This window comes from Dreissena polymorpha, chromosome 2, assembly GCF_020536995.1.
Source record: "Dreissena polymorpha isolate Duluth1 chromosome 2, UMN_Dpol_1.0, whole genome shotgun sequence".
Classification (NCBI taxonomy): Eukaryota; Metazoa; Mollusca; class Bivalvia; order Myida; family Dreissenidae; genus Dreissena; species Dreissena polymorpha.
In genome coordinates, this window is record NC_068356.1 from 84,507,501 (window position 1) to 84,527,913 (window position 20,413).

Sequence of the window (20,413 nt, forward strand, 5' to 3'; positions counted from 1 at the left end):
ATGGCAGTAGACTTTTACTTTAGACTTTTAGGGACTCCGGGGTCAGTGGTCAGTGGTTCGAGCTTTGTAAAGGGTAACCTTTTTACAAAAAAATACTGGAGCTTTTAAGATCCAATGTTTACATTTATCAATATAAAGCATTAAATGACAAACTCCAAAACATGCCAAAGTCTGTTAAAAGGTGAGAATCAATAACATGCGCATTAATTATAGTACAACATCTATTTGGAATTGCCACTTTTCATCAGTATCAATGGTATACATTAAGTAATAAATCTCAAATGAGGTACTGCACTTAACAATAATATTGTGATTCAGAATATATACAAAAAAAAATCAAAATAATGTTGCCAAGAAAGTTACATATTCAAAGTTTGCAGGACGATTAAAGCGCGCGTCACTATGGAAACATAAGAAATACAATGAATAGTAATAATAATGTGTTCAATCTATAAATCGTTGTGCAGTACTCGTTTAGTTTTACTTTCGAATTAAATTTACGTTATAGTAAATCAGGTTTTATATAATTCAAAATAGACACATTCAGTATTCACATCACGGACATTTGTGATGAATTATCTGACAGGAATGTTTTTTTTAACCAGGTTTTCTGTAGGAAAATTTGATAATTAGATTGGCGAATGCGGGCGTGCTGGCGGGCTGTCTGGCGGGCTGGCTGGCGGGCTGGTGGTCTGATGGGCTGGCGGGCTGGCGAAACAAGCTTGTCCGGGCCATAACTATGTCGTTCATTGTCAGATTTTAAAATCATTTGGCACATTTGTTCACAATAATTGGACGGTGTGTCGCGCGAAAGAATTACGTCAATATCTTCAAGGTCAAGGTCACATTTGTATTGAAAACCTGGTTTTGTGACAATTTTGTCCCTTGTTTGATTCTGAGTTTCATGATGCAATATTATATAAGCCGTGCTCTGTAAAAAAGGGGTTTAATGCATGTGCGTAAACTGTCGTCTCAGATTAGCCTGTGCAGTCCGCACAGGCTTATCAGGGACGACACATTCCGCCTGAACTATATTTTTGCTAAGAAGAGACTTTCTTCAAACGGAAAATATAAAAAGCGGAAAATGTCGAAACTCATCAGTCTGTGCGGACTGCACATGCTAATCTTGGACGACACTTTACGCACACGCATCAAACCCCCTTTTCACAGAGCACGGCCCATATATAGTCAACAGTCCTCAGTTCGTTCTTTTCCTTCTGATACATTTGGATGCGAAATCTTCACCGCGAATGCTCCGGTATCGCGCCAAATTATTGACATAGTGAATCATTGTAGGCAAAAGTCGTACTCTCAAGATTGTCTCGGTATGTAGAGCAATTTACCGCTTGCACTTATACCTCTTTTTAAAATCGTCACATTGATTTGACGATGTGGGACTGTGATTTAAATATTATGTTTGTTTTGTAATCAGAATAGGATTTGTTTTTATCTTGTTTTACTACTGGTATAAAACAAAACCAGCCAATAAATAACAACAAATGCACATTTATCTACATACCTGTGTAAAAAAATAAATAAATAATAAGTTTATTCGTTAAGCGGTTTGATATTTAATATAATCTTTACTTGAAATCAATTAGTCTTGCTCTTTTAATGTTTGTATTACTATTATTATACCATACTTGGTAAAACCGTTTAATTTCGTTTTTAATAATGATTGAAATTCTAGTTTGCCGGAATTTCAGACGATGGATATCGAAATAAGCAATCTTACATCCAACAACAATATATCAATAATTGGACTAGATTTTTTAAATGTAAAATTAATGTTGTAGTGTAAGTCAGTTTCCGGACACTAACATATTTTTGTTATGTGTTTGTGATTGAAGCAGTTTTGGTACGGTTTGTACCTTGGTGCCGATGTACCCTGCATTGTGTCGGCACTTAATTGGAATTGGGGACAGATTTTTAACTTGGAGCCTTGGAGCCATTCCCGGATATCAACCTATAAATGAAGATTGACTCGAGTTGCCCCGGGTTTCTAGAGAAAGAAGTGTCCGTTTATAACTCCCTCTGTTAAATCATTCGCGCGACTCTTAATTACATTCACAAATATTTAGGGTGTTTTATGCATTTGAGTCGCGCTCTAAGAAAAGGGGGTTAAATCCATGTGCGTAAAGTGTCGTCCCAGATAAGCCTGTGCAGTCCTCATATGCTAATCAGGGACGACACTTTCCGCCTTCACTGGATTTGTGTCAAAAATAATAATCTTGAAACGAAAATTTCAATAAAAGCAGAAATTGTCGTCCCTGATTAGCCTCTGCGGACTGCACAGGCTAATATGGGTCGACATTTTACGCACATGCATAAAATCTCATTTTCACAGAGCGAGGCTCATTTATAATTTTATTTACATTGATATAAAGAATCCGTCGTAAATATTATCATGTCGCAATTGACTCTGTGAAAGGTGATGACTGTGATCAGACTCGGTGCATCTGCGCTTTAGTTAGCATCCACGCTGCGGCCAAAGATGGCTTCCTTGCGAAAACAAGGGAGATATCATTTCGCTAAACGCGTTGCAAGCGAACTGTGTAGTACGAGAAACGCAATGAACACTTATAACAATACGGTTCATAATTGTAAAAATATGCGCCGTTGGGCGATGTTTTGTTATCGTTTTACGTATATGTTTATGAATAACGATACATAACGATGCATAGAGTAATACGTAACTATACGAATGTCGAAAATGACTCTATGCAAGGCAATGACTGTGATTCGACGCAACATAGCTGCGTTATAATATGATTAAACCGGAATGAGCTAGACTTTGGAAAAGCGACTTAACTCTCAATACAAACAAAACATTCCAATTGTATCCGCCAATCCGTTTTTGGGTGATTTTTAGTTGAATACCTTTATATATATATATATATATATATATATATATATATATATATATATATATATATATATATATATATATATATATATATATATATATTTGATAGTGAATTTGTTTTATAGAAATGTTGATTCTTCGTTATAATTTCATTATTCATCATTCAAAATGTTTTTTTTTCACTGATTGATATCATAGCCACACGCTAACCACTTGTGTTTTCTTACGTTTATGACGTTTCTTTTTGTATATCTGGTCGCCTGTCCATGTTTATTTGTATAGTTTTTCTAGTTAAGGGGAACGTAGTGTTATCCTACAGAATCGTTGACATTTGTGAGCGTTTTCACAAATTTCAAAGCATGATTGCAAATTTATCCACTTCTATGGCAAGCGGTTCGACGAATAATCCCAAGAAACCAGGTTTCTCATGAGAACCTAGGTTCTCGCTTGAAGATTGAACATGGCTTCAAGAACCCAAGTTTTCAAATGAGAACCTAGGTTATCATTTGAAAACCTAGGTTCTCATGAGAAACCTAGTATCTTGGGATTATGCGTCGAACCGCTTGCCAAACACTTCTATATTAATTGTTTAAAGTTGTAATGTTAAAGCTTGCTCTATGTAAACCTTGCCTATGTTTACACATCATATAGTATTGTATTGCTCTGCTAGATAGTGCTGGGTCAACGGAATATTCTTAAACATAGTTTATAAATTTACATCGCTATTTAAATCAAAAAGCAATTCAAGAGAATAATTATATTTGAAAGCTATTTTATTACTCAATGGTTAATATATACCAGAGCAACAGAAGTACAATTTTTTGAGAAACGATGAAATTAAATAAATACAAACATCAGCAAAATCCCTTCTTAATGACAAAATTTCAAACTCTAGCATCATATAGTATTAATTCAGGATCATCGTTTTGCAGTAATACAACGTATAAAAAGCTGGTTTACATGGCTTGAATATTTATGTATATTACTCATAAAATGTATAATCAACATCACTAGTATATCATTGATACTATAAAATATGATATAAACATTTCGAGAATGAAAATTATTTTATAGAAATAAATGTAACATGATAAAGTATATAACGGCAAATAATTGCTCAGCATCTCTGGTGAAATTCGTTTTTTTATATTTAGATGATCCGATGCAAATCAGAAGAACTTGGATGTACTGAAGATTGTTATAAAGAGAATAACTACAGTTAGTGCAATAAATCAATTTCGATATTAAATATTAAATAATGCAGAGTGTGTTGTTTCAGTCCATGTTATAAATGTATTTAATAAGTCAGAGAGCGAAAACGATATCATATCGGCGCAAGGAAAACAGTCACCACTATTTTACTTTCCACCAAAGGGTCCAAGATCTGTGACAGTGACGTTTCCAGTCCTCGCGTTGAGGCCGTTGTATGATCCCTTTTCCTTGTAACGGTAGACCTTGCCGTTGACAAGATGCAACTCCATATCGGCCTCGTATTCCGTGTCAATGTTGTCGGCGTACATTGTGGCTTCACCTAGAATGCGTCTGCCGGGAGGACAAACAAGCGGCCATGTCCAAGATTTTGTTTCAGATGTCGTTGACGATTGAGAGAAGGAGGCTGTTCCGCTGACAGACCAGGTGGACGACGACCCCGCAGAAGCAACTTCCGGTATGCCAGCTTTGACTTCTACTGTGTGAGAGTATGACAGCGTCGTGCTGAGACCCCATTCTCGGGTGATAGTTACGCTTTTTGAGCCGCTCAGCTCGAACGTCTGCTCTATTGCTGTATTGTTGCTGAACACCTGGTGAGCTACAGTGTCGGGGGTAGTTGCAACTATTTCCCTCGCCAGATTCGGATACGTCACGTTTGTCAAAATAGACCGTTTTACTTCTCGAAGCATTGCAAATCCGAGACGATCAACATCGTCTCCCGAATTTCCAAAAATCCCGCAGCAAATCCCAGATCCTACTTCAGGCCAGAAACGCCCATCTTCAGGGAGATTTCTTGAAAATATTCCCCAATCCCTATTTTTGTTAGTCTGGAACCATATTGCTCCCAATCGCCGTCTCTTTGCCACGGAAGAATACGGTCCACTTGCCTGAATATTAAGCTTGGTAATGTTTTCTCCGCTTTGAAAACTAAATTCGGCTAATGATCCCGAGCGAGTGCCCACTAAGCGACTGCTATCGTCAGTCATCCAAACTTCTACGCCCGTGATACGCCAGTCGTCCTTCCATGCTTTTATTTTCTTCAACACAGCGCCTTTGTCAATTTTAATAAAAGTAAACGAGCTTCCACCTTCGCCCCCTGAGGCATTGTTGTCCGTGAAATAATCAGTGCTAACGTCGCTGTGAGGGAACACGAACGGCATGTTACTCTTTGAGGTTGATGCTGTGAACTGATTTCCTAACTGTTCACTAACAGTAATGAAGAAGGAGACGTCCTTATATAGGAGCATTTAATGATACGAAATACACATGCATTTGTATTTGTTAACATGCACCACTTCACCTTGTATGGGATGATATCTGAATTAAGCAAACAGGTTTGTAAACACTTATATTATTAAGAGCGCAGACGGATACTTTAAGCGTCTGAATTATTCATTTGAAAACATTGCATGGACATGTTTTGATCAAACTGTGAAGGGTATCACGTAACGATGTTAGCTGTCTATGCCCATTTTTGACCTAGCTTTCTTTGGTTAATTTATGCAGCAGCAACATTGAGCGCAAATCGTACACATATTGCAGATTTAGGACAAGGAAACACGCTACATTTATTTTAAATATAAAACAATTACTATCACATATTGCTTGTTGATAAACATTTACACACTTATTAAAAATAATATGTTTAAAATTTTAAATAAAAACATATAACCCACATTTTAGAACTGAACACAATCGTCCTTATTTAATCTTATAATCAGAATGTGAAGCGCGTTCATAAATAAAATAACTACTTTATATGGCCTTTATAACAGGGGGCTAGCGTATACGGTACCTTACCGGGTTTAAGTGAGGGTAGTTGGAACTTACTTTCAAGATGGCGTTGTTTTCGTGTTTTTCGTGAAGGAGTAGTGGATATTTTCACCTGGTAGGCCACTTTATATTTATATTTCTTATAAAATGAATACTCCGTTTCGGCTCTACAGTGTTTGCGCTCCATTCGATAAGCTCTTGTATACGCAAGTCCCTCTTTTATATACGCGGCAGGAATAAAATTGAAGATGCTGCCAGGGGCTCAAGTCGATCATAACATTTTTGAACAATTAGTTCACGATTGCCTTTAAGCGGTATTAAGTTGCTGTTTTTGACCAGTACACAGTACGAAGTAGTATACGTTTGTATCTTTAATAAATAGGCAAAGGAGTATTGGAACAATTAATGGAGCTGACATTTACTTGTTAATTTGATCATTGTGTTAAACTAGTTGTGAACGTTCTTAACGACTCGGATACCGGGAATTACTGAATTAATCTTTTCTAAAAATAGAGGCGGTGACGTTGTACTAATAAGTGCTTTACATGTACTACCTATGCATGCTAGCGCATTAAGAAACACAATACTTTCAATAAATTTAAAATGTATAATAATACGGTTAACAATCATTCATATTTGCATGTAATTATGGTCTCGTAATACTTTTTATGTAATATGTATTCGTGTTACCTGGGTTTTTGCTCAGGGACTTGTAGTTTAAGAGTTATTCACTACATAAATATAATTAACTAATGTGTACCTTTGGGCCTGACCAGTTTGTACCCTAGATGGATGATTTGAGCAACTTAGAAGAGGACCACTAAACGATGTAAGACACAAAATATTAATTTATGACCCTTGCGGTTTTAAAGTAGAAGATTTAAAAGTTTAAAAATACTATTTTTTAGCTATTTCGATAAACAAAAGCAACGGACTGGAAAGATGTAAGCAACTTTGGAAAATGATCACATTAGGGAAATTCCTGTTAGATTTCGTTTAAATCTGGACTGCGGTTTAGGAGATGCGGTTTACATAAAAATTTACGCACGAAGCTCGAAGGACGATGCACGACAGACACGGCGATGTGCATTTGATGCGCATACACCAAACAGCCATTGTTAACCTATATCATTGGAATTGGTATCAATTCAGTATATACTGTCAGTGTGTATAGTGATTGTACATAATAATTAGGTCCAGACCAGAGGAATTTGCAGCTATCACATATAGAATAACAACGCCACGAAAACGGTTTTCTATTTTATTTTATTTTATCAACCTAAATGCTTTGGTTTGTTTTGAGAAACTGCACTACAGATCGAAGGGCTATTATCAACAAGATTTTCAGTATATATATATATATATATATATATATATATATATATATATATATATATATATATATATATATATATATATATATATATATATATATATATATATATATATATATATATATAATCCTTGACTTAAAAACTGAACTTTTCGAGGACGTTTTGTTGTTTCAATGCTAACGTATGTTAAGTTTATCCGTTTAATGTTTGATCATAATGCAACCATACATAGTTTTATTCACCTATGTGTTATACTATGTATTGCAATCTTTGAGTAATTGTATTGATCATGGTTGTAGATATTAATAGTTGGTTTTAAGGTTTTATAGTTAACTTTTGCTCTTCATTTCCTACCAATATAAACGGGAACTATGATGTATCAATAGCTGACTTGTGTCTTTACACTTTCTTTTTCAACATCAAATTCTTAATTAACCAGTGTTTCTTTAGTACCATTATAATGTCAAGTAGTCTTATTTAGGCCAATATTCTCTTTTTGTCAGGCATCACTTCATTTTCCTATTTTCCAACTCTGTTTGTACAATGATTAACAATGGTTAGTTGGTTTGATTGTACAGACAATATGTTGATATGTATGTATATCAAAGTCCCTTTATAAGGCTTTTGTATAGTGGTCATATGTTATGTATCAATTTTATGAATCTTAAAAGACATTGGTACATTACATTGTTTATGCTGGAACTACAATAATGCATTAAACTTGCTTCTTAGCGCACTTGAATGTTAATGAAGGAAAGGTGACTCTTCAGGGCTTATAAAAGTAGATATTTTAACGATAGGGTTTGAAGAGTTACTTCCCTTCAATCTGATATAGAGCAATTGTCTACATTCTGATAAATGATCGTACGTTTATAATAGGTTAGAAGTATATATTATCACCACTAATCATCTTATCATGGTATGCCATGATAGTTTAATGTTCTTTCTAGTTGGTTAACTGTTTGTGCAATAATGTCACAATTTACAATGTTGGATAATATACTGCAACAAATTTGTATGACAATGGGTAAGATTGGTGGAGGCAATATAGCTTTTAACATGTATATTGATTGTCATGTTAAGTACATTGATACACAGAATACGTCTCTTACAATTCATTTTATGAATGGAAAATGTTTTATCTTAATTTTTCATATATGCAAAATTGTGAAACCTGTAAATATTTGATGAGACTATAATAAAAAACTACATTATCTCTCTCCTCTCTCTCTCAGAAGAAACTCTAGATATGGAGGGGGGAGAGATAAGCGATAGGACGAGAGAGAGAGAGAGAGACGAGCGAAGCGAGAGTAGAGCCGAAGAGAGAGAGGAGAGCGCGTAGAGAGAAGCGACAGGGAGCGGAGAGCAGAGAGAGAGAGATCGCAGCGATATCGAGGCTGAGCGATAGCTCTCTCTCTCGCTCTAGATCTCTCTATCTCTAGCGCTCCTCTCTCTCTCTCTTCTCTTCTCTCTCCTCTCTCTCTCTCTCTCTATATCTCTCATATATATATATATATATATATATATATATAATATATATATATATTTGTATAGTTTTTTAGGTATGTACGACAAGATTCCAAAATGTTCGTTTGTATAGCATGTAGAACATCGCATGTTTGTAAATGTGTTAAAAAAATTGACATCTAACAAGGCCTAACATGCAATACTTAGTGTAGAATTATGGCTGCCACATACACACTTATGGACGGATTAACGGAGAGAGATTGGCCAACGGAAAAATGACACAGCTAAAGACCAATATGTATACCAACTTTCATGATATTTTGTACTTGTTGAGTTGTTGATATTTTTTTTTCTATTCTAAGTATCCATGACCTGACCTGCGATAAGGATATACATCTAATTAACCAATATATACAGTAACGTCTTCTAAATGATAGGCAAATATAATTATTGATCAGGAGAGAAATGTCTGTGATCATCTGTTAGTCTTTAATTGAAGACAGCTTACCCGTTGCCTAAACGATGGACGACGGTGCTAACAACGCGACACTAGACATCAACATAATAAAAGCATAATCTAAATCATTTGTGAATTTGTGATTTTAACAAGTTTGAAGACTTACCGAAACTCACACTAACTATAGAATTAGGCACACAAAAGCACTTGTAAAGTATCATGTAATAAATAAAACAACAATTAAAATTAAACAGAAGAAGACCTAAACAAAGACAAGCAACTTATTAAAAAGTATTGGATGTTTATACAAGATGAATCAATTTATTGTTGATAAATTTTGAGCAGCAAGCGATAAGTACAAATTCCAGAATAATGCATCACGGGAAAGAAAATGAAGGACAGAATGCAATATTAATAATATATATAAATATATTAATATATATATATATATATATATATATATAAATATATAAATAAATAAATAAATAAATAAATAAATAAATAAATAAATAAATATATATATATGTCAGCAATTTCCTAATTGCAATCTGGATCTCTACATCTGTCGATAGGAAAATCTTGGTAGGTACCAAGGTACGGTTTGTACCCCCAGATAAGGGTTCTTTCCCAAAGCGAATTTCGTCCCAAAAGTCAACGACTTGAGAATAAAGTGCTATCGGCTTTTTTTGATCCGAAATGATGATGGTTTGACTGTTTTGCAGGTTGGTAGAGTAGGCAAAGATCTTGGCTATCACAGTTCAGGCGGGAATGAAGGCTGCTTGAGATGAAACTGCACCTTTGGCAAAGGCCGCTTTGAATATGTGAACGCCGACAATGGCAACTATAAAATGCCCGTTCCTGTTGTAGAAAATGGTTTCTGAACAACGAAATTGATAAATAAATATAAAAATTGATAAGTAAACATTTTTTTTCAATCATTAAACATTTTGTTTAAAGCGAGATTATACGATTTTGTATATGTGTTAAATTGAAATATATTGATAAAATATGTTACAATAACACAAAATAGGCAAGAAAAATTATACATTAAAGACGAATTTCATAAAATGCAAAATTAGCTCCCCGAGCCGATTGTGACGAAGATATTTCGTACATATTTCCTATAATAACCGAAGCATTCGTCTTTTTAGTTAGTATTCGTGTGTCGTATGAATAGATATCATTGCAGAAATTTAAAATGAACCGTTAAACTAAATTTAGATTCACATCGTATTTACATGCTGGCGAATTCGACTGTACAGACAGTTTCGATTTCAGATTTAAATATCTGGCTTATTTCGCTTTTTTCGAAACATGCTCTACTTAACTTTTATTTTAATTTATATTGAAATATATGTTTAATAAGTTTTTACACATTTAATATAAATTAATAAATATTTGGCAAAATCGTATAATCTCGCTTTAAATATTGAAAAGCGAAAATACTTATAATCATACTCATGTTTGTTTCCAACGTTTTTTTTATATTCTTAATTCAGATGTATTTTGTCATATTTTAAAACTTTGAATTATTCACATAAGCACGTTATATGAATATTAATTAACAAAATAAATACCTTTAAACAATAGTTTAAATCAAAATTATATTTGTTAATTCTCGCGATCTAATTGAGTATTTTTGAAATGTGCCTACCCCCGTGTCTCTTCTTAAGTAAACCAATGCCATCACGTTGTCACAACCTTCTTTCTCGTCTTGATTCATGCAGAGAATGATATGCATGAGTTCGATACTTTCAGATGATTTCATTCATCGTACCTCAAAATGTTGTAATCATGTTGGTCTTGCGTTTCTTAACATCCATGTAATAAAATTACATTTATCTATTTTCTTGCCTTTTACTTTGAATTACAAGGTTAATGTTTATTTTCACTTGTAATCAAAGTGTAAGGTTAGGCTTACCATCAACCGGTTTAAACCCGTTTAATTTGTTGACCGTTCCAAGGCGGTGACCTCAGCTGTAATTATGCTTTGTTTGGTTTAATGTTTTATGATATGTATTGTATTGTACTAGCAATTTTTCATTCCATATACTTATCTCCTGAACATGTTTCTATATTTGCATTAGTACTAGATTTTATTATAAATGTTTAGTAACAAAAATGTGTCGTGTACATAGATTATAATCGCTATTAAATCTAAAACACCTTCATCCAATCGTGATCAAATAAAATAGGACAGTGATGGGTTGGAAGATAAACTGATCTGACTTAGTTTCAGTGTATTGCGAGATGGCTCCGCCAAGATATGCCTCTATTTTACAGAGGTAATGGCATGTAGATAATGAACATATCTCCACCTGTAGACAGGTTCTTTGTTCGTCATCATAAAACACGTGCCACGTGACAGCGTTTGTGTTGTTAATATTTTCAACCATCGAAAGAGAATGTCACCTACATTTATGATCTCAGCTTGACAATATAAATGTCACATAATAAGTTATGCAGACAAAATATATTTTTTTAGCGTTCAACACTTGTTTCATCAACTGTTATTACTTACAATCCACCCGATTACAGCAGTGTGCGTTACTAGTATCTTAATTGTTTGATAAAGCTCTTATTTACGTCAACGATAAAACTTATGTTGAAAAAGTACTCTCCGATAGTTACATAAATATATCGCAACATAGTTTTCATTATAGACCTTTATTTTTCAGATGACATTGTTATTGACCAGCGACGATCGCATATTTTATAGAAGTACGTTCCTTTTTTTAAACGTGTGCTTTTATTGGGCAAAATGCATGTGCGAAACGTGTCGTCACCGATTAGCCTGTTAAGTCCACTTTTATGACATTTGTCCTCTTAGCAAAAATCCAATTTAGGCGGAAAATGTCATCCCTGATAAGCCTGTGCGGACTGCACAGGCTAATCTCGGACGACACTTTACGCACATGCATTGTGCCCAGTTTTTCAGAAGACGACTCATTTGATTTTTGCCTATGTAACCACAAACATTTACACAATATAACAATGACGATGCTAACAGAGAGGCTGTAGTGGATCATAAAGTTCTTTGCGCAAAATGAACTCACGATTGCCAGTCAGAATTATTAAGTGTCCGTAGTTTTTAATAAAAAGTCGAAATCGAATCCGTAGAAAAGAATGAACTTAAATGTACATATTGTTTTCTATCAGTTAGTAAAACTCGTGATTTTATCAGTGTGAAAAACTTGTATTGTTTGTTCTAACCGACTTGGACAAGTGAATCGTTCTAAAAAACGTTGTGCTTATACGTGTAGTATTACTCATGAATACGTACAGGCATCGGTGAGCGAACAAAGATACTCAACCCAAAAACTTTAATATACAGAAATTGGTCCGAAGGCATTTTTCTACACTTTTCACAATTAGCCTTCAACATTCAATTTTGCAGGTAGTGTTCCATATGTGCGATTGTTATTATACTATATTTTACATTAAAACATGTATGCTTCTTTTTCAACTAATACACTTTAAATAATGATTGGTAATATGCTTTGTTAGTACAATAACCGAAACCACAAATTTCCTAGGTGTTATTTTTTGGTATGGAACACGCTCCACTTCCCCTCACAATAACATATTTAGCACAATAACTTTTTTACAAATTTCTGAGCCAGTCCGAATTGGCTGGCTGCCAAAAAACAAATTCCCAAAAGTCCGACTTACCACTTAATTCGTGCGCAATAAAAGTAGCTCTTCGCAGATCTCAATAACTCGCCTTGTAACTACAGAAAATCACTATATAACATAACAGTGTCATAAAACGTGCAAAAAAATATTATTGAAGCAAAATTGCTAAGCATTGGCTACGACAGTTTTTATTGTTTACATATTCATGCGAAAATAAGTACCTCACTTGACGGTCTAGGCCGAAAAGATGTACTAACGGAAACAGTTTTTTTCTGAGACATTTTTTGAAGACCTTATATTTGGTATTTATAAACGTATTTTAAAATATTGTTATTTTATTTTGCGCAAACATGACATTTCAGAAAAAAAAGAAAAAGAAAAAAACCCCACAAATATTCACGATCATAAGTAACTGGATATGGTATTTCACTGCGCAGATCGAGCACGCAAATCGAGCGCGAAAAGTTCTACACGGTGCCTATACCACGTGACTTTTTTAAGATCTGTGTTGGGAGAATAAAGCGCGACACAGTTATCATTTTTTAATGATTTCTTTTTAAATATTTTATCATTTTTAATTGGATAAAGTGGAGAGCCCGCTCATTCGTGTGAGTTTTCTATAAGTATCATGATCTTTTCAAACATATAAAGAAATAAACAAGTATTTTTTTCATACACTGATCCGACATTTTTCTAACCGTTCAAACGCGCGGTTGCACTTTACTGAAACAATACTTATTTGTTTAAAGAGATCATGATACCTATAGAAAGCCCTTACGAATGAGCGGGCTCTCCACTTCATCCCATTGAAAATGGTGAAATATTTGAAAATAGATCCTTAAAATGTTAACGGGGCCGCGCTTTATTCTCCCAACACAGATCCGAAAAAGTCACGTGGTATAGGCACCGTGTCTACGTGAGACAAAGAACACAAACTTTACACCGTTCTTTATCAGGGTAAATGGATTTTCTTTTGTATACACATTGCAATGCAAGTTTGAGTGTTTTCCTGATCTGTTAATTATGTAATAAAAAGCTATTTCAGGCTATTGCAAGTGATTTATTTTACGCCAACAATAACAGTTTTTTTGCGGCCATGTTGTTGTTGTTGTAAATCTTCACCGCCTATGTAGACGAACCTCTACCAGATCTGTAGAGTTGAACAAAAGGTTATCGTTCCCACCACTAGTATCGTATTGTCCTTCAACGTCTTAGTACACTGTGGTATATACACAACTATTGTCTTTTCTTACAGTCTCCGAGCTTCTGCACTAAGCCGCTTGGGTCATTCCGTATAAATTCGGACAAAACATCCTAAATGCATTTTACGTCACACTAAATCTAGCCACAGTCCTTCAGCGCCTACAGCGCTTTGATTTGTATCCACTTCTTATTTCGTCAAGCGGTGTCGATTGTATTCTTCGTCTCTAATGTGACAAGATCATTTTGTATTTAGTTCATAATGGGGTCCGAGAAATTATGTCGCCAATAATTTTGGTCCTTTTGCTCTTTATTTAGCAAATACCATCTTAGTATTATTTTCAACGCCGATGTGTGTTTTAAAAACATTGATTGTTAAACAATTCATTTCTACATGATTAAAATGTAAGTCGACCGATTTTCTGTGTAGTTAAACAAATGATGCACTGTGTGACATTTTTTGTTTAACTTGGAAGTTGATAATTTATAAGGAAATGTTATTGATAACTGCAATGCATAATTTTCCGCCCATTATACACAAGTGCTTTCCACAGATGTTTACGGTTTTCAAACTCTATGTTATAACCACAGTGAATGAAGATCCGTTTCCTGGCATATACTGACACTTTGTTTCAAATACACGACCAGTTCTAACACAATGATAGTTTCTAGATTACTTTCTGTTACGGATCATTGATTAGTTTGGATTGTTTCTCTCTGAGCAGGGCTAGGGGATGGAGGACACATTAAAAACATAGTTGAAATCTTCATCATGGCAAGATTGAATCAAGTTTGTTCGTTCATAATTGTTTTATTGGTTAATAAAGGTATACTTCTGTGTTGTTTTTTTTTTCAATGTAACACATATTGTTTTGTTTTTCAAAATAATTATTTATCTTCTAGTTATTTTCTACTGTTGCTTTGGTTTGAATAAATAAATTAACGAAATAAACAACATAATGTTTGTTCTTAAACACCATGTACGTAAAAAAACATATGCTTTAACGACTATATAAGTACATTGTACGTATTTGAATGTTGCTCGTCAAATTTGCCATTGAATGTTTCAGTTTCTATTAAAGTAATTCAAGGAGGCGAATTGGGCCATTTGTCTCTGATTACACCAGCATTTGTCGGCAGAGACGTTATACTGCAGTTAAAACTCAATGATGAAGAATCAAATATAGACATTAAAGACTTGAACTTATGCGTTCAGTTAGAAAATGAGACTATTGCTTGTAAATCCAAAGAGGATTATCGTATTCTTTTTGCAAGACAATTGTGTGCGATCATTGTGGAACTACCTACGGCAAAACCGATATGGAAACCGGTGAAAGTGAGTTTGAAGGCATATACTAAAGAGACAAACATGGTTTCTCTGGATTTGCAAGGTTAATATTAATCTCAATATATTCGTTGCTCACATATCTATTTATTACATGTCAAAAATTATTCGCTTGCTGTTGAATTACGCGTGCCGACAGTGTAAACATATAGTAGATGTTTAATTGAGTCGCGTTCTGAGAAAACTGCGCATAATTCATGTGCGTAAAGTGTCGTCCCAGATTAGCACAGGCTAATCAGTGACGACATTTTCCGCCTAAATTTGATTTTTGCGAAGAAGAGACTTCATTTAAACGAAAAATGTCAAACGAGCGGAGAGTGTCGTCCCTGATAAGCCTGTGCAAACTGCACAGGCTAATCAGGGATGACACTCCACGCACATGAATTTAACCTCTTTTTCACAGAGCACGGCTCAATTGATGGTTCTAAATGCTTTATGATGTCTTTACAACCCTTGATGTGTTCACTAATGGCTTCTTAATGTATGTTTAGAGCATTTATAGTTTAAGAGCGTCATTAAAGTTTCACGGGCTTTAATGTTGAAGTTGCGATAAGTTGGAATGGACTTTTGTTACTTGCAATGTATACATGTTATTATCTCCATAATTGTAAGACGTGCATCATTATTTGTTCGAGAATTAACATGTTAATCAGTACTTTTTTCATTGTTTTAGTTTTGTTTAAAAAATTAAAATTATTAAGATTTAAAGCATATGGCAATTTTCTGGATTATTCAGAATTCCAGAGTGGATGCGGTTATTTGTACATATCGTCTATATCCACTAACGCTGCCGAAATTACATACTATCCTACTCAAGATGTGCTGGATAACCCCGGTGTCTTTTATTGTGGTTGGAGAAATGCAGAAGGCGAACTGATGCAGCTCCAAGACAACGTATATGAAGAAAGGAAAGAGTCCCTGAATACAAAATATATTCTTACTTTGTATAACTACACTGCGTCAGATGCCTACTTCATGGAGTGTTTTCAAAACATAACGACAGCTAGAACAAATATGGTATACATGTCTGAAGGTAGGCATGACTTTATATATAATATTATATATTAAACAGAAAGAGAGCTTCAAAATGTCCAGTAAATTGATGTTGCCCTTCAATCGCATAGCCCTTGTCACTTCATATTGCATTAGTCTTCGTTGTTACTATATATACCAATAGGCCAATCATTTTGGCTTAATTGTCGTTGGTTCTTCAGTAAGTTACTTAATAAACTCAATGTGTATTATATGTCGTCGAACATGCTGGATATAGTAATCATCTAAGGATAAACAACGTGATCACAAATTAGAAAGGCTGTTTGCCAAAACAAAACGAAACAACAAGCAAGTAATACATGAATATACGATACGTACAAATGATATAGTTACAAAATAAAAAGTGTACTGTATTTCGAAACATTTACTGACTTGAATGAAATCGCATGTCTGATATCACTTGGACAACAGAAATCTTTCAAAACATAAAACGAACTCTATTTTGAATAAAATTGAAATAAAGGTGTTTTTCAAGGTCTAGGGTAAGCCTCAATCTTCCGCAAAGGCCACTTATATAGTGTGATTAAAACTAGGCAAACTGAAGGCTAACGCACATTTTAACCAGTTTAAGCCCCAATCCTTTCAAATGACAGTTTCATTGCGATCATCAAAGTTTTAATCATTGTGTGTGTGTACGTGTTAAGCATTGTGTTGCTCGTTTTGTCCTGTTTGTATAGACAATCGGTCTGTGTGTGTGGGCGTGTTTAGCATTGTCTTGTATGAATTGTCATGTAGTTTATAGGCAATCGGTCTGTGTGTGTGGACGTGTTTAGCTTGTCGTGTATGAATTGTCATGTAGTTTATAGGCAATCGGTCTGTGTGTGTGGGCGTGTTTAGCATTGTCTTGTATGAATTGTCATGTAGTTTATAGGCAATCGGTCTGTGTGTGTGGACGTGTTTAGCTTGTCTTGTATGAATTGTCATGTAGTTTATAGGCAATCGGTCTGTGTGTATACGGTTTTAGCATTGTCTTGTATGTATTTTTCTGTATTGTATAGAGAACTGGTATGTGTGTTTGAACTTGTTGAGTATTATGTTTGATATGATATGATTATTTCACAAGTTCCAAAAGGTCAAAAGAACCATGAGGACAACATAGCAATAAATGGCAAGACAGCGCACACAAAGTATATGATAATAAACATATAGGTGGATAAAAGAGAAAGAGAGAAAACAAAAACAAAAATTATGTTGTATGTTTTGCCCTGTATTGTATAGACAATATGTATGTGTGTGTGTGTTCATGTGTTTAGCATGGTGTTGTATACACTGTCCTGTATTGTATAGACAATATGTATGTGTGCGTGTGTGTTCATGTGTTTAGCATGGTGTTGTATACACTGTCCTGTATTGTATAGACAATATGTATGTGTGTGTGTGTTAATGTGTTTAGCATGGTGTTGTATACACTGTCCTGTATTGTATAGACAATATGTATGTGTGTGTGTGTGTTCATGTGTTTAGCATGGTGTTGTATACACTGTCCTGTATTGTATAGACAATATGTATGTGTGTGTGTGTGTGTTCATGTGTTTAGCATGATGTTGTATACACTGTCCTGTATTTTAGGCAATCGGTAACTTGTCTTGAATAAAAGTCTAGCGGTTGTATACAAATATTTCTAGCGGTTGTAAACAAACATTTATAGCGGTTGTAAACAAACATTTCAAGCGGTTGTATTCAAACATTTCTAGCGGTTGTGAAAAAAAACATTTCCAGCGGTTTTGAAAAAAAAATTAAGCGGCTGTGAAAAACATTTATATTTTAATAAAGGTTCTGAATATTCGCATATTTAAAATATTGTATTTAACAATTAACCAACAATGTTTCAATGTTTCATTGACCTTGGGCCGCGAGATCTAAGGATGGAGCGCGAAACAAAGCCACACCTCATTAACATTTCTGCGAACATTTCTTTTACGAATCCTTAAATGCATGGCAAAGTTATATTTCATACAATAATTCGAATATGTAGTCGGGTATGAAATACGTACACATGTACATACCAACGTACCGACGGACAGTTGATGATAAGGGCAATCTGACAAACGTTAAATCCGTTTAAATTAATCAAAACTATGTGCACAAAGACAATTTGCAGTTATAATGCATACGTCAACAACAATCACACTTGTCAATCGTGTGAGTACTTGAATGCGCTATTGTTTAACTAACGCAACAGTATTTAACACGCTGTTAACTAGTACAACAACATCCCCGGTACGCTACGATATGTATGTGGCTTCCATAACATGATGACACTTGGTGAAGTGTTATAAAGGGACAATCATTACTGCTCTTAAGTAATTAAAATCGAATCAATTTTATTAATCGTCTACAAAACAAATATCATCGCTCACAGATGTCGCATATAATCCGCTTGCTAAGCTCACTGATATATATTTATTTACTTTTTCGAGGTCTATACAGTAAAATAGTAGATGTTTCAAGACATTTGGTATACCACTACTAGACCCTGTTGGCATGTGCGAACAGTCTTCAATCCGAAAGTAGTTAAACATGGCTTGTATGTTTAGTAATTTTATATAATTGAGACATAAGGCAGATGGACCACATTCACGTAGGTGTGCGCTCGCTGAGTGCCAACATTAAATAATATTATTGCTACAATATATCCCGTATTCTCATTCTCATGGTATCGGCCCTCTCATAGAATCGTGACTTCAGCGAAAAATCCTCAAGAAGTGCTGAAAAATTAATATATCTTCAATTTTAGAAGTTTTAATTTATTTGATGGTTATCCATGACTATTATGACGATCATTCTCATGATTTCCGGTGTATATTGGAAAGTTGGTCATGTTAATACCTGGGTGATTCTATGATTTTTAGATGGGCGCTTTAGCGCCCGTCTAAAGTGCTTAGTGTGAAATTCAGGTCGATACGACTAGGTATGATTAACCCAATACCCGGTTGCGTATCCGCGCAAGAAAGAGTTGTATAATTAATGCAAGAGGTTTGAGTTCTCCAATTATGTGTATTCACAAATGGCAACATTATATTAATATCGTGTTACATTCAATATTTTCGAACGGTGTTTTATAGAAAAGAATCAATAAACAATGTTCGTATTGTACGTGTCGCGGAGGAGATTGTTTATGAATGATTAAAATAGTCCACTTTCTGCTGCGTGTTCGTGACGTAGTATTTTCGCTCAGCTCATTCATAAATCTGAGGCTGGCGATAAACAAAGGGGAGTCCGTGTGAGAATAACGCAGTAGTATAAGGTTACGCTTGTTTATATTCACAGGTCTCAATTAATAATACGTTGACCAAGAGTTCAACAATTATTACAGGGATACGATAGACAACATAAAAAAATGTTTCATTATCGCTGAAACTGTTAAAAAAACACATTTAAATATAACAATAATATTCTCTAAAAAATGTAGTCTTGCTGTTTTGAAATAAGGTTTGGAATTTTGTTTTCTAAATAACTTAATTCAAAACAAAAGTTTAATTATAGTGTTTTTTACTTGTTAGTCGCATATTTACCGCATTATAATGTGTGTTATAATAGGCAAACCATACATTAGTAAAATTCAATCTGCCTTCGCACATAGAAGGAATGGGTCAATTAGGTGCTGCGTTTCCTTTGCTTACTTCAGTTAGAGGTCAATTATTTAAGTAATAGCAATCACAAGGCTCCGACTTCAAAGGAATTGCGGAGCTTTCTTACATAATAAAAGTCGTAGTCGCATGGTATTTGCGTTTTGCGTCCTATTTGGTCATGTGGTTCTTTTTCACGGTTGTTTTGGTATTCATGATATATGAGGCTATTAATAGATGCGTCTGTCGATAAACAAAGGAAAGTTTACGGGTTATAACAACGCAATAGGTTACGCTCTCGCATACAACTCAATGACGTAGTACAGGTCGTAAAATGAGAGATTCGGGAAAAAGTTGACGCTTATTTATATCAAAGACCCATATTATCTATAGGTCAACAATAACTTCAGCGATACGATAGACAAAAAAAGTTTCATAATTGCTAAACCCGAATATAACAAACAATGTATAATAATAATACGAATGCAATAGCAGAAGGTTAGT

The 20,413-nt window shown here is 34.6% G+C and overlaps 1 protein-coding gene and 1 long non-coding RNA gene across 2 annotated transcripts in view; both read left to right on the plus strand.

Annotated features, from left to right (window-relative positions):
* LOC127867883 (uncharacterized) overlaps nt 1-20,413 on the plus strand; it is a 242,026-nt gene that overhangs the window by 210,409 nt on the left and 11,204 nt on the right. The window lies entirely within an intron of this gene.
* Nucleotides 14,672-16,125, plus strand: LOC127867901 (uncharacterized). The gene is made up of 3 exons (XR_008043791.1): nt 14,672-14,769; nt 15,013-15,333; nt 16,024-16,125. It is a non-coding gene; the product is annotated as an uncharacterized LOC127867901 (long non-coding RNA).